The sequence below is a fragment of the Solanum pennellii genome, chromosome 7 (assembly GCF_001406875.1).
Source record: "Solanum pennellii chromosome 7, SPENNV200".
In the NCBI taxonomy this organism is placed as follows: Eukaryota; Viridiplantae; Streptophyta; class Magnoliopsida; order Solanales; family Solanaceae; genus Solanum; species Solanum pennellii.
The window spans coordinates 15,614,801-15,630,933 of record NC_028643.1 but is presented as its reverse complement, the minus strand read 5'-3'; positions in this window follow the sequence as shown (position 1 = coordinate 15,630,933).

Genomic DNA, 16,133 nt, shown 5'->3' with positions numbered 1-16,133 from the left:
ATATATATATATATATATATATATATATTATGTGTATGTAGAGGCCTATGTAAACCTCCAAGTAGAAGTAATAAAAGTTTTTTATTTTTCTTCTAGATTTAACTAATGAATGTAATGATGTAAACTAAGAGGCTAGTCTTAGTCCTCAAAGAGGACGACGACGCCGGTTACGTCTAGGGGGTAAACCCTGATGTGAAACATTTCTTCACTACCTCTATTTTCTAAGAATCGACTCGAATTCCTTTGCGAGATACCAAGGACCAAGGAAAGCGATTTGACTGTAACTTGAATTCACATTTGATGAACTTAGATAATAATTTGTGATCCTTTAGGGTTTAGAGAACAAATCTCAGATGAGTTGCATGATCTTCCTCATTCCTAGAGTAAATGAGGATATCATAATAAATTCGATAACGATCAAGTACTGATACTTCTTGAACACCTTTTTAATCAAGTCCAAAAGCTGCAAAAACTCTTGTTAGTCCAAATGACATAACTATAATTTCATAATGACCATACCGAGTTCTAAAGGCTGTCTTTTAAATGTCACTACTATGACTATAAGCTAATGATAAACTAATATTAGGAATATCTTCAAAAAATAACTAGCAACCTAAAGTTGGTCAAAAATGTCATATATTTGTGGGATAGTGTTTTTGCTCTTGATAGTGATTTGTTTCAACTGACAATAGTCTATACACATTCTCAAAGAACTATCGTTCTTGTTTCACGATCAATATCGGAGCACCTCATGGAGATATACTTGGTTTGATTAAGACCTTATCTAGAAGTTCTTTAACGTGTTCTTTCAATTCCATAAGCTTAGTTGGAGTGATACTGTAAGGATGAATCAAAAAAGGTTGGGTATGTAGAAGGAGCTCAATTCCAAAGACGATTTCCCTTTCAGGAGGAACTCCAGAAAGATCTTCTTGGAACAGTTCTTGAAACTTACTTACCGCTAGAACTCACTTATGAGTTGGGATTTCAGAGTTTCAATACTTAACCGAAATAAGATAATAGAGATACATGTTAGAAATTATATTTTTCGTGTTAAGGAAAGAGATAAAATGACCTACAAGTGTTGAGCGAATACCCTTCTATTCTAAGACTGGCTCTTCTGAAAACAGAATCCAAATGATCCTAATTCTACAATCGACTGAGGCATAGAAGGAATATAACAAATCCATGCAAGATTGATATCAAAATCTACCATTTCTAACTCTACAAGATTTACTAAGGTGACTTTCTGAAAAAATCTGACATGGCAAATTATGTATACTGTCTAGTTGTAATTCGGTAAGCAATTGGAGTATATATTGAGAAGGATCCCGAATGAATTTTTGGATTGACACAAAAGTTAATTGCTATATACCGGGTTACAAATGAGAGAGTATCCCTTGGATATAACAATGAATAAACGTCTAAATTAAAGACTCGTAACATACCAGTGACTGCATAGAGAAAATCTTCCTAGTCTAGGAAAGTGTAAGAGCATACAACTTCTTCCAGAATTGACCACCCCCTGTACTAGATGAAGCGTCCTGTTGAGTTGAGAGACGTGCTGGTGCTGTTGGAGTTGTAGAGTGATCCTATTGTTGTTACCTCCTTACCCCTACCCAGCATAAGAGTAATCTTTCAACCTATGACAAGACTTACCACACCCAAAGAATTCTTCCTCGCATGGAAGGAAATCACCAAGATGGTTCTTACCACACTTTGTACACATTGAGTAGGTCCTATTACCTAAATTACTGCCGTGAGAGTTAGATCCCGATACCCTACCTTCCTGGGGGATGGAGTACTAGCTGATGAAGGTGCTGGGGCTGAAGATTTCTGCTGAAACACTGAGCGATTTCCACAGCCCGATTTCTGTTGAAAGTATTCATAATTCCTTTTTCTAGTTGTTTTATTGTCCTTAACAATTTTCCTACTCTTATCTCCCTCAAACTGTTGTGCATGAGTCATAAACCTAGAGAGTCAAATTCAGTAGATATGGATTGTTATACTTCGAACTCAATTATTTCTTTCTAAAATTCTCAATTTTTAATTCCTTTAGATTATATTAATTATTCAATTATGCTTTCTCTTGATTAGATTTATTTAAGTATGCTTGTGATTCGCAAGACTTAGGGTTAGCTTGGGGTTACTTGTGATGCTATGTCCTGTATTACCTCTAGGGGATAGCCTCGAGCGTGACAAGTTAAGTCCATAGAACAGAAGCGGGCGCATTGATATGTAAGATGGTTGACCTTTCTACTCTAGTTGGCGACAAGAGCTAGTATTATTATGATCGAAATCTTTTCTGGTAGTTGATTATGAATGGAATATTTAGGGCTAATTATTAAGGAGGTTTTAGTTTGCCCAATTTTGAAAAGCTATTTTTCTTGTTGAGGCTACCCTCAATGTTCTTAGACTAGATGTTCGGTCAAAACAACACTATAGATGAAACTAGATTTTTATTAAGGTACTAGTGATAAGTGCAAGAAAGCTTAGGTCGAAATTCTTAGGGTGCATCTAATAGAGAGTGATATGAGTATTTGTTTTTATGTATTTTCCTTTTCCAACAAATTCACTTAATCGCTTTTAGTGTCTCACGTGTTTGAACATTATATGCTATCATTGTTATCTTGATTTCCCTTTTATCTTTTGATGTTCTACCTCGACCGGAAGTCCTATTAGTATTAATTAAATCAAAATATATCGTATGAAATTTTCTCTTCTAATCAATGTGATTCTCTTGAAATATATGTGATGGACGTGATACATATGACATACACATGAATTTATTTTTCATAAATAATAACAATTATTTTCATAAGCGACATATAAGTAGTCTTGAAATTTCCTTATGATGTGAGGAAAACACGTGCTCTGAATGGAATACATGTGAACAATAACTATTTGTTTGTAAACGACACAAAAATAGATATGAAATTATCTATACAAGTCTAAAAATTCATTAGTATAGTCCTCTTCTAATATTAGAAGAGATCTTATAAATGGCAATGAATTTCTGATATATTTTCATATTCCTCCACACACAAATGTAAAATAATAAGATACACTAGTAATTTTACATCATTTTGCTTAGTGTTCAAAGCATGTTGAGTTTTGTTCTTTCAAAATCACCTATAACACAATCATATACAAAGAGCAATCATATAACATTCACATTTCTTATTTGTTTCAACCCTTGCCTGAACAAAAAAATTAAAAATTTGCATGTATACCTTGACATGGAGAACTTGTATTTTTCCTTTTTCCTTTTTCCATACCTCTTTTATATACCTATTCTTCTAGTTTCCATTAAAGAACATATTTCAAATAGTAAACTATTTCCTGGTCCATATTTTCATTCTTGTATTTTATTTTTTTTTGTTTTTCGACCAACAACTTTTTATTTAATCTCATACTGCATTAAATGGATCTCTTTTGTTACAAGATTCCATTTTGAAAGGACATTCATAAAAGACGTGATTGAATGCTATACATGAAGTATCAGATTTTAACTTTTTTCCATGTTTGTTCTTCTATGCTTCCTCAGTACCAATGACACACTACAAATCTATACCATATGTCCTCCTAATTTGTTACAAAATGTATTTGTAGTAGTAAATAGGATGTATCTCTCTCTGTCAAAACATGGGGGATGGAGCACTAGATGATGGAGGTACTAGGACAGAAGATTTCTGCTGAAACTATGAGTGATTTGCACCACCAAATTTCGGTGAATGTCTTTATAATTCCTTGTTCTAGTTTCTTATTGTCCTTAAACATTTGCTAAGCTTATCTCCCTCAACATGCTTAGAATGTCATAAGCCTAGAGAGTCAAACTCAGTTTATATGGGTTGTTCTACTTTAAACTAAATTGTTTCTTTCCGACGTTCTCAGTTGAATTCCTTTGGATTATATTACTTATTATATTTTGCTTTTGATTGGTTAGAGTTATTCAAGGATGCTTGTGATATGCGAGGTTTAGGGTTAGCTTGGGGTTACTTCTGACGCTAGGTCCTATTTTACGTGTAGGGTCTAGCCTCGAGCGTGACAAATTAAGTCGACAGAACATCGCGAGTGTACCAGTTTTTCAGACGGTTGACCTTTCTACTCTAGTTGGCGACATAGAGCTAGTGTTATTAGAGTCTAAATTTCTTCTTGTAGTTGATTATGAACGGACTATTGAGGCCTCATTGTAAGGGAGGTTTTACTTGGCCCAATTTGATAAAGCTTTTTTTCTTGTTGAGGAACCCTCAAATATGCATAGAGTAGAAAGGTCGGTAAAAATCAACATTATAGACAACTCCATATTTTTACTCATGTACTATTTATTAGAGCAACAAAGCTTAGATCATTCTCAGGGTGCATCCAGCAAAGAGTGATCTGAGTATTTGTTTTTATGTATTTGCCTTTTCCAACAAATTCACTTCATCTCTTTTAGTATCTCACGTGTTTGAACATTACATGCTATCATTTTTTTCTCAATTTTCCTTTATCCATTGAATTTCTACCTCGACTTGTAGTGTTATTAATATTAATTAAATCAAAATATATCTTATACAAGTTTCTCTTCTATTTAATGTGATTCTCTTGAAATAAATGTGATAGACGTTATACATGTGATATACACATGCATTTTATTTTTTCTTAAATAATAATTATTATTATTATCTTCATAAGCGACACATTAGTTGTTTTGAAATTTCCTTTAGATGTTTTACGTGTTCTGGATGTAATACATGTGATATTTCACATGAATTTGTTTTTATATTCAACAATAACTATTTTGTTTGTAAACTACACCAGCATAGGTTTGAAATTATCCATACAAGTCTAATAAAACTAAAGCATAGTCTTCTTCTAATATTAGAAGAGCTCTGATAACTGCCGATGAACTTCTGATATATTTTCATGTTACTCCTCAACAAAATGTAAAATAATAATATACACTAGTAATTTTATATCATTTTGCTTAGTCTTCAAAGAATGTTGAGTTTTATTCTTTCAAAATCACCTATAGCACAATCATATACAAAGAGAAATTATATAACCTTCACATTTCTTATTTTTTCCAACTCTTGCCTTAACCAAAAATTAAAAAATTTCAATGTATACCTACATGGAGAATTTCCTTTTTCATTTTTCATTTTTCCTTTCCTCTTTTATATACCTATTCTTCTAGTGTCCATTTAAGACCATATTTCATGTAGTAAACAATTTCTTTTGTAATGCTCCATATTTTAATTCTTGTATATTTTTCGTTTTCTTTTGTTTTCCAACAAACAATTTTTATTGCTATCTCATATTGCATTAAATTGATCTGTTTTATTAAAGGATGCCATTTTGAAAAGGACATTCTTAAAAGATGTGATTGACTGCTAGACATGAAGTATCAAAATTTAACTCTTTCCATGTTTGTTCTTTTGTGTTTCCTCTTTACCAATGACACACTACAACTCTATAGGATATCTCCCGCTAATTTGTTACAAAATGTATTTCCAATAGTACACAAACTGTGTCTCTCTCTCACACACACATATATATACACACACACTCATCCATTATCGAGGGTCTTTCAAAAATAGCCTTTCTACTTCTATACATGAGGTAGTTGTAAAGTGTGTCTACATTCTGCCCTCTCCGGACCGCACTTTTGGGATCACACTAGATATATTGTTGTACTCACCTATTTCATAACTCAAATATCTATTTGTTCCTCTATATATTCATTAATTAAATACCTTATTTTTCGCCACTATATACAGGAATATAATTGTATTTACTTAATGCATCTTTGTATTTATCATTATAGATTTTTCCATTTTTATAAAAACTTTCTCACAAAAATTTGTCATCCAAGGCAAGAATCAATAATCATTGAAACAATTTACCACGAATCACCAAACATATTCAGTCCTTTCTAAGCCAAGGTCCCTCGTTCAACAAAGTTAAGAAAGTTGTTGTCCATATGCAAGAAGATAATATATCCATCGAAGAGTAGTAGTTCAAGCGTGCATGGGAAGTTCGTGTGATACTAGTAGATAATAGCGAAAAGTTTTCTACTGAGGTGATATATTTGCTAAAGTCGTGTTGATAAAATGTTACATCTCTAAACCAAATACTTTGATTTAACTAAATTCTATCTAATTTTCTTAAAATTAATTTCTTATTTGAAGATTGTTAGTTCTCTATAATATCTTCAGTGATGTCACTTTTATATTCATACCGTTTTAGCAAATGAATCATCTCATTGGCAAACTTTTTTTCATTATCTACCAGCATTACACAAACTTCTTGAATAATATCATAATGTAGGTATCCTTGCCATACTAATTCTTACTTTAACAAGATTGTATTTATTTCAAAGCTATTGTACGCTATCTGTGTTCGAATCAACATTCTAGCTTCATCCATGTTAGCACTTTTGTATTTTGATACACTAGATAGTTTTGAAATGGTGAAAAATTGTACTATATTTTTAAATCTCTTGCACAAGTGGAATTAGGATTTGAGTATTTGCTAACTTTCACACTTTATGTCTTTAATTAATCTAAGTTGGGGGCGGAACTCATCGGTGACCACCTAAAGTTGACATCATTTTTACTTAGATTCCTTAATTAGGCTTTTTTATATATTAAAAACCTCATATTGGGTTTCGCTATGTCATTTTGATACTTTTCTCTGACTTGGCATTTTCTGTGTATTTCACACATTTTAAGCACGTAAAACTTAAATTTTGCATTTTGTAATTTTTTTTATTTCTTCGTCTTCTTCCTTCTCTCTAATTCCCACACTTCCTTCGCCATCCACCACCATATATCCAACCTTCCTTCTCATTGTCATTTTAGAATGTAGCACATGATTATTTTTTTAAAAAAATAATTATGGCATTGATTATAAATGGTATAGATGAATAAAATATTACACAAATGTTATTCGACAATATGTATCCTCAATAATTTGAAATCTAATTTTAAAATATTGAAGGTATTTAAGTTATTCTCATAATTTTTGTATAACTCTGTATTTGATACTACAGAAACTTTATTCAAGCCTGTTGTTTCTTCTTCTTCTTTGACTTCAATTGTGGCACATAAGATATTTCCTCAGTATCAAATTTTAAATTCTAACTTTTCATTTTATAATGCTTTGCCTTTTCATTTTCGTTGATCAATAATCTATGGAGATAGTCGAAGAAAAAAATGAAATGGTAGATTTAAAGAAACGGGTGGTGAAAGAGATTATTGTATCTAGGTTATGACTTATGAGTAAAAGTTCCAAATAAATGTCAATTTTAATTATTATAATAGTTGTATTTGAATCAAAAGGATTGAGATCCATTTGAGACATTCAAATAAGGGGTTTTGATATTCTTTGTAGTTGAGTTTTGAGTTTTTCATCTGGAGGATCAAGGGTTAATTTTGATGAGCCAGGGGTTGGCTGCCTTTCATCTCCATTGGAGCAGCAAGGGACAAATATCTATTAGTTTCTAAATGGTTATATTTGTTCGAAGATATTTCTTGTAGTATGATTAAATTGGTTCATATCTAGTTGTATTTCAAGAAAAGGGTAGTGGTGGTGATAATGTCAAATTTGATGAAGATTCTTATGGTGGTAGTATAGATGGAGACGGCAAGAAGAGAGAGGTTTTGAAATTTATATTTTTAATTATTAAAGTTTAATTTTATAATTTATTAACTAAGTAGTTTTTAAAATATTTTTAATTCCTAATACATCTTTTCATAGCTATGTATGATATATTGTCCATGTGTCTTCATTTTATTCATTACTTAGACACATCATTGGCGAGTGTGTTACACTCTCCCAAATATTATTGTTGATCTGAGATGCGCCTAGTTGAGGTGTCTAAATGAAAGTTGGTGCAAACTTTATGTAGTCACCGATGGTTTTGTAAAAAGTTGGGTTTCTACCACCTTCCCTTAGTTCTTTAATATTTTACTGTGTGTTGTGTTAAATGGATGGTAATATTACCTATAAAAGGTTTAAGGTAGGTGTCATGATGACCTTACTTTTTGGAAAATTAAGTAAATGAAGATTTTGTAGAATGACAAAGTAAAAATCTAATGCATGGAGCTGGTTGGCTCAACACGATCTTACATAACCTAGTACAAATAGGACTAGGAGCCGAAAAATATGCAGGCATTGTGGAACTCTGAATCACACAAGGAAAAGGAACCACTATAACTTTAGTGAATTAGATACAAAGAAGTAAAGGTTGATATATATATATATGTGTGTGTGTGTGTGTGTATGTGTGTGTGTGTGTGTGTGTGTGTGTGTGTGTGTGTGTGTGTCTGTGTGTGTGTGTGTGTAAGGTTCTTCAAAAAGAAACTTGTGCACTTACATAGAGAGATACGAGTAGAAAATTATCTTACTGTGAAAAATCTCTTACTGAAGATTTGTTGAAGTACCTAAAAGAATTTGATTTGAGTAGTTTGTTAGGTTGTTGTAATTTATTAGTTGTGAATTCTAGTTAAGTTTGAACTTTGAGTTGGGGCCACTTGAAGATTCTGGAGAATATAAACATGGGATTTGTGTTCTTAGTCTATGAATTAGAGTTTATAAATCCTTAGGTTACATTTGTTTGTAATATTGTCTAGTTGTAAGTGTTATTAATAAAGGTTTGAACTTGAAGATTCTGGAGAATATAAACATGGGATTTGTGTTCTTAGTCTATGAATTAGAGTTTATAAATCCTTAGGTTACATTTGTTTGTAATATTGTCTGGTTGTAAGTGTTATTAATAAAGGTTTGAAATTGAAATTGGTTGGCAATTACAAACTTGCTTACTTTGAATTACTAAACGTTCTATGATCAGATAGCTTATACACGAGACATGGGATCAGGAGCGACCCCAAGCTAACCCTGATCTGGCATATCATAAGCATACTAAAACAACATAACAAAATATACTATGCAGAACCTTAAAATATGAGATAATTGAGAGATTAGAAATATCAAATATCCAATACAGGTATGATTATATAAAATATGCTAAGAGTTCGACAATTCTGAAAGAGTCAGTTCAAACTAAAGTTGAATCTAATACTATGTCTGAAAAATGCTTTACTGACTAGAGTTGTTGGGATATGCCCCAGCTAAGTCTAGCAAAAACTAAAACCAAAATTAAAAGACTGATACGGAAAACATACCTATTGTCCTCAATGAATTATTACTCACCACTAAAGTTGTTGAGTATGGATCCAAAATAAATTTAAGCGCATTCTGAAAACCGGGGTCAAATGCACAGGACTCTGACTGTTTTAGCTACTATTAACGGATATAAAACCACATGACCTAAATACGGATTCTGATGAAAACGCTATTGAGAGGACCCAATATACCTTGCCAAGGGTATAAAGGCATGACTGGTGTAATCACTAAATTTGATGCCCACTATGGGGACTTACACTCCTAAGGGGTATGTAGTTCTAGGACAACAAGGATACGCACAACCTTATCCAACTTGTGTTAAGCCTACTCCAAAGTTGAAATGTATATGATACAACTTAACTAAAATACAAGATAGCTGAATTTTCTAGCATAGATATTTGAGAATGCAACATTTAGGAACTGACAATGTAAGATTCGATAACTGGAGCATGTTTATCTGTTTTACTTACATGGCAAGTGTAATTTATGAACTAAGAGAATCTACACTACTGGGTTATGTGTTTCATGCAAGGAATTAAGCAACAATTTCACGGAAGCATGATAAATCAATTAAGAATACTATAAAAACTACATAACCAATATCTAAGGTTTTAAAAATCCTAGGTGTAAGTAAGATATAGAGAATCAAGAATTTGACTGAGTTCTAAAAACATAGTGAACGAAAGGAACCCACAAGTGAAACCCCACATACATGGACCCTATTGTGTGATCTTGAGAATACTATCGCCTCTTTCTTCTCTTTTTTCTGTAGGTTTCATTAATTTTAGTAAATGAATCGCTTAGGGTAATCTGACTAGAATGCTAGGCAAAAACTGAACAAAATGACATTTTTTTTGGGATACAATATTTAGGAAAAAATCCAACTACCCCTAAACTAAAATTCAATTACATGACTGACAGACCTGACCAATGAACCGTAGGTCGACAGACGGTCCGTCCTCTCAATTCATCCTATGTCTTAAGAGAGGGGGAACTTTGAACTTGATAAACGGACCATGGTCCCAGCTATGGTCCATAGTCCTTGTTTGGATAAGATTTTTTCTGGGAATTCTAGGTGGACAACTGACGAGCCACACCTATGGTATATGGTCCCACCTACAGTCAGTAGGTGGCCTCCGTCGATGGCTACAGCAGACTAATTTTCTGCAGATTTCTGGTGATTTAATACCTGCACATTGAACACCCATGAAGCTAATCTTTTTTCTATTTTCTAGACATTTTTTGGACATGGACCCTAATCTATGCTCTAGCCAACACTAGTAATGAAAAAGAAAAGAGCGGTCACACGAAACATTAAATAAATAAGAGCAAAAATAATGCAACTATGCCAAGAAAATCATAAAAAACTTATAGTTGGGAAGAGGATACATATTGGTTTACCTCCCAATCAGTGCTTGATTTAACGTCGCGGCACGACGGAGGGTTCTTGACTACTCAGACTTCATCGAGATGGTATTTCTCGATCATTTCCTTTGTCGTTTCAGCATGCCCTAGATATTTTGATTCACTACCCGTTCACCTCGAACCTAACACCCTCCTTTTTCTCCAACTCAACCGCACCATGAGGGAATAGTTGGGTTATCAAATAGGGACCAGTCCATTTGGACTTGAGTTTGCCCGGAAACAAACGCAACCTAGAATTGAACAAAAACACCAAATTCCCGACCAAAAAATTGCGCTTCTCAATCTTTTCGTCATGGTACTTCTTCATCTTTTCTTTGTAGAGGGCTGAACTTTCATATGCCTTCAAGCGAAATTCATCTAGCTCATTCAACCAGTTTAACCTCTGTTCTGCAGCCTCATTCCAATCCATTTTCAACTTCTTCATTACCCACATGGCCTTATGCTCTAATTCAACCGATAAGTGACAAGCCTTCCCATATACATGTTTGTATGGGGACATACCTATGGGAGTCTTGTAAGCTGTCCGGTAGGCCCAAAGAGCGTCATCAAGCCTCCTTGACCAATCCGTTCTACTAGCATTCACCGTTTATGCCAAAATTTGCTTAATCTCCCTGTTTGACACTTCAACTTGCCCACTAGTTTGAGGATGGTAAGGAGTGGACACATTATGGCGAACCCCATATTTTTCCAATAATCCCTTAAACAGCTTGTTGCAAATGTGAGATCCCCCATCACTATAATAGCCCTTTGGGTGCCAAATCTGGAAAATATGTTCTTTTTTCAAGAACGTGGTGACACTCTTCCCTTTATTATTCGTGAGTGTAATAGCTTCCACCCATTTAGACACATAATAGACTGCCACACGAATGTACTTCATCCCATGAGACTCACAAAAGGGACCATAAAGTCAATGCCCTACACATCAAACAAATTAATCACCAAAATGGGATTTAGAGGGAGATCTTGCTTTCGCGAAATGCCACCATCTCTTTGGCATCTATCACATGCCTTGACGAACTCATGATTATCTTAGTGGATGGTTGGCCAATAGTAGCCACATTGAAAGATTTTGTGAGCAGTTCGAATACCACTATGATGCCCACCTACAGGCGAAGAATGACATGCCTCCAAAATACTTATATCTCAACTTCCGGCACACAACGCCAAATAAGCCCATCAGCACAACTCCTATATATGTATTGCTCATCCCAAAAGAATTTTTGCACATTATGCATTAAATTATTCCTTTGATGAAAGGACAAGTCCGGTGGGACGATATCACTAACAAGATAATTTGCAAAATCTGTGAACCATGGAATCAAGTCTTGGGAGGCAGCCAAGACATGCTCATCAGGGAAAGTATCATCAATCTCAGCCTTTTCACCCAACTCTCTCATTTCTTCATGTTCTAATCGGGACAAGTGATCAGCAACTTGATTTTTAGTCCCTTTACTATTTTTTACTTAAAAGTCAAATTCATTCAATAGTACTACCCAACGAATCAACCTCGGTTTCGCATCCTTCTTTACCATGAAATATCTCAAAGTAGAATAATTTGTATGCACTATAACTTCAGTAACGTTGTAGTTCTTTTGGTCTTAATTAAGGGATTTACTAGAATAGTAAATAGGATGAAGGATTTTGTCCCTTCTTTGTCCCAATACCACACAAAGATTAACCCCACTTGCATCACCCATCACTTCAAAAGGCTTGCTTCAATCCGGAGAAATGGTGATAGGTGCAGACACCAATTTTTCCTTCAACTCACCAAATGCCTTAAGACCAGATTCATCAAAATGAAACTTACACTCTTTCTCAAGTACCTTGCACAAAGGATATGCAATTTTTGAAAAATCCTTGATGAACCTCGGTAAAAGCCTGCATGCCCAATAAAACTTCTCACACGTTTTACAGAGATAGGTGGAGGAAGTCGCTTTATCACCTCAAATTTAGATCGATCAACCTCTATACCCTTCTTTGAAATGCGATGAACCAATACAATACCTTCTTTCACCATGAAGTGGCATTTTTCCCAATTTGGAACAAGGTTGCAATCTTCACACCTCTTAAAAACCTCGGACAAATGACTCAAACACCGCTCAAAGGAGTCACCAACCACTAAAAATCATCCATAAACACCTCAATAATGTCCTCCACCATATCGGAGAATATTGACATCATACATCTCAGAAATGTGGCTGGTGCATTACATAACCCAAACGGCATTCTCTTGAACGCGAAGGTCCCATAAGTACAAGTAAAGGTGGTTTTCTCTTGATCTTCCGTTGAGATAGAAATCTGATTATAACCCGAATAGCCATCAAGAAAATAGTACCACATTTTTCGTGCAAGTCTATCTAACATCTGATCCAGGAAGGGAATCGGAAAATGGTCCTTTTCGTTCCATGCATTTAATTTACGGTAATCCATACATACCCTCAATCAAGTCACAGGCCTCATCAGAACAACCTCATTTTTCTCATTAGATACCACAGTCATTCCTCCTTTCTTAGGTACACACTGAACAGGGCATACCCAACTACCACAGCACTCATAGGTGGATTTAAACATCTCTGGTTCTCAATACTTGGCTTATGATTGGGCATGAGTTGGATTTTATGTGAGAAAATCACGGGAGAGATCCCAAATGTCCGCAATAGTCCACCCAATAGCTCTTTTGAACCTTTTTAACACCTCCACCAAACTCTCAACCTAATGCACATTAAAATTTGATGCAATAATTACCGGTAAAGTATCACCTTTTCCCAAGAATACATACCTCAGATGAGGTGGTAGAGCCTTAAGTTCTACCTTTGGAGCCTCCTCTATAGATGGTTTTGCGGGTGGAGACTCATGATTCTTCATATCTAACTCCAACTTCTTTGGTTTAAATCGAACATCACCTCAATCAAGTGCCGCGACCAATGACCCATACTCTTTAATACAATCACTATCAAAATTCATGATCACTGCCGCTAGTGATTCTACACCCAGATGCTCTTCTATTTGTACCTCAGATGACTTTTCAACCCTGTAAGATATGGCAAATACCGATCGGATCTCACCACTCTACCTCATGGACCTACAAATTTTGAAAATCACTTCTTCATTGTTCAATCGATATTTCATTTGCCTTTTGTCCATTTCAACCAAGGCTCTACTCGTAGCAAGGAATGGCCTCCCAAGAATAATCGGCACCTCAAAATCAATCTCATAATCTAGAATCACAAAATCGTCCTAAAATATGAATGACTCCACCTTTACTATCACATTGTGGAGTATCCCAATAGGCCTCTTCACTGTTCGATCGGCCATCAGTAGCCGCATCGCAGTAAGCTTTGGGTCACCCAAACCCAACTTCTTATAAATAGACATAGGCATGAGATTTATGCTTTCCCCAAAGTCACATAATGTTTTTGCAAAGTGTAATAACCGGATTGTACATGGAATAGTGAAGGACCCAGATCTTCTTTCTTTTGCAAAGTGTAATAATTGGGCCATTTGCAACTCAAGATGCTTTATCGAGATTGCATGTGCATCAACTTTTTTCCCAATACTCGCTAATTCACTCCTCAACTCTTTAGTGTTCTTATCACTAGCATCGAACCTCCTCATCATTTTCTGCAACATATCCTCAACTTACGCCATACTACCTCCACCATCCCTAGGAGCAACTTCACGATTTTGAGGTGGAACATAGGGCCCACTTCTTTTATTTCTGCTACCATAGTTACCTCTGTTGAAATTGTTGTCGCAGTTTTAATTCCCATCTCGGAAATAATGACCCTCTCGGTTGTAATTACCGTAGTTCCATCCTAGGTTTCCTTGACCTTAACACCCATTTTCCTGATTGAAGCCTTGGGCGTTTTGTCGGGAACCTCCCGTCTGATCATTTACCATATAAGACTCGTCCTCATAGTAATACTCATCAAATGGAGGTCATGGTTTAGACAAGCAGTTCACCACATTTACCTTTTCTGCACCCCAGTGACATGTTTCAACACCAACCCAAGCTCAGTTCTTATTTGAGCCATTTCCTCACGAATCTTATATGTGTATGGGTTGTGTTCGGATTGCACTTCAAAAGTGTTTCTCCCAGTATTTTCCTTCCAAGTGCTCCAAGCTTTATTATTTCAGGAGATTTTCTCCAACTTCTAAGCAATCTCAGCATAAGGACACTCCCAATAATAAACACCTACTATCGTATCCAGTACTGCTTTAGTATTATAATCATGTCCCCGGTAGAAGTATTTTTTCAGTGACTCATCATCGATGCGGCGATTGGGGACACTTCTCAAGAACGAGGTTAACCTATCCCAAGAATTACTGACTGATTCTCCCGGTAGTGCCACAAAGTTGTTCACCCTATATTTGTGGTTTAGCTTCTTAGACACAGGGTAGTAACGTGATAAGAACACATCCCTCAATTGATTCCAAGTGTTGATTGAGTTATAAGGGAGTTCGATAAACCATATAGCGGCATTTCCCGTCAGTGAGAGAGGAAACACTCTTAACCCAATTACGTCCATATTCAAATAAGGCCTCCCTACACAACTCTTACACAACGACCTCACCTTGGCGATGTGAGCATGTGGATCCTAAAAAGGTAGCCTAGAAAACAAACCTCTTGCGGTGAGCATTTGCATCAGACTACTAGTTACCATGAATGTATGACCATGTGGTAGGGGAGGCAATACAAGGTTCCCGTTAGAGTCAGTAATATTATGATATCCCCTATATTACTCTTGAGGGCCTGGAGCGGGAGGTTGCCTCCGTATTTCACCTTCTCCACGGTTTTCAAGTAATAGTTGATCATGAGCATCACCCGGTGGTGGAAGTTTCGGGTTGTGATCTTCATCGAGAATACCCAAATATCAATTCATTTTGTGTAGTGTACGCTCTAGTTCGGGGTTGGCTCAGAGTATGGGTTCTCCTCTACTCCGCGTACTTGGCATACACGGAAGTTAGATCTTCAAGAGACAAAAACAAAAAGAAAAAGTAAAATCAGGAAAATGTTGAGTAAACTTTGGTAATAAACTTAAAGTTAATCTAAAATCCACTTTCCCTGGCAGCGGTGCTAAAATTTGATACGCTCAAATTTATTTCTCGAAAAGAAGAATAAGCGATCGTATAAAGTAAAGAACCCAACTATGAGGTTGGGGTCGATCCCACAAGGAAAATGATTTAGACTTAACTTTAACCTATTATTACTTCAATTTAGTCAGTCCTTTCCAAGTAACAAGTAACAAAAAGGGGGGTTTTAAACAATAACTGTGATTAGCTATTTCTAAGTAAACAAGTAACTACTTCAAAGAGTTGAGTTTTATCTAGTTATGAGAGCAACTAGGGCATAAGTGTTCCCCAAAGGTTCATAACGCGTAAATTCTAACTATAACAATTCTTTCCTAGTATCTTGCATGCAAAGTGGTAAGTCATGTATCCCTAATTCCTTGGTCCGGCAACTAGGAAATTTCACTCCACACCTTGGTCCATCTACGTGTGTATGCTTTACTAAACCTTACCTTTACCTCATATTAAGC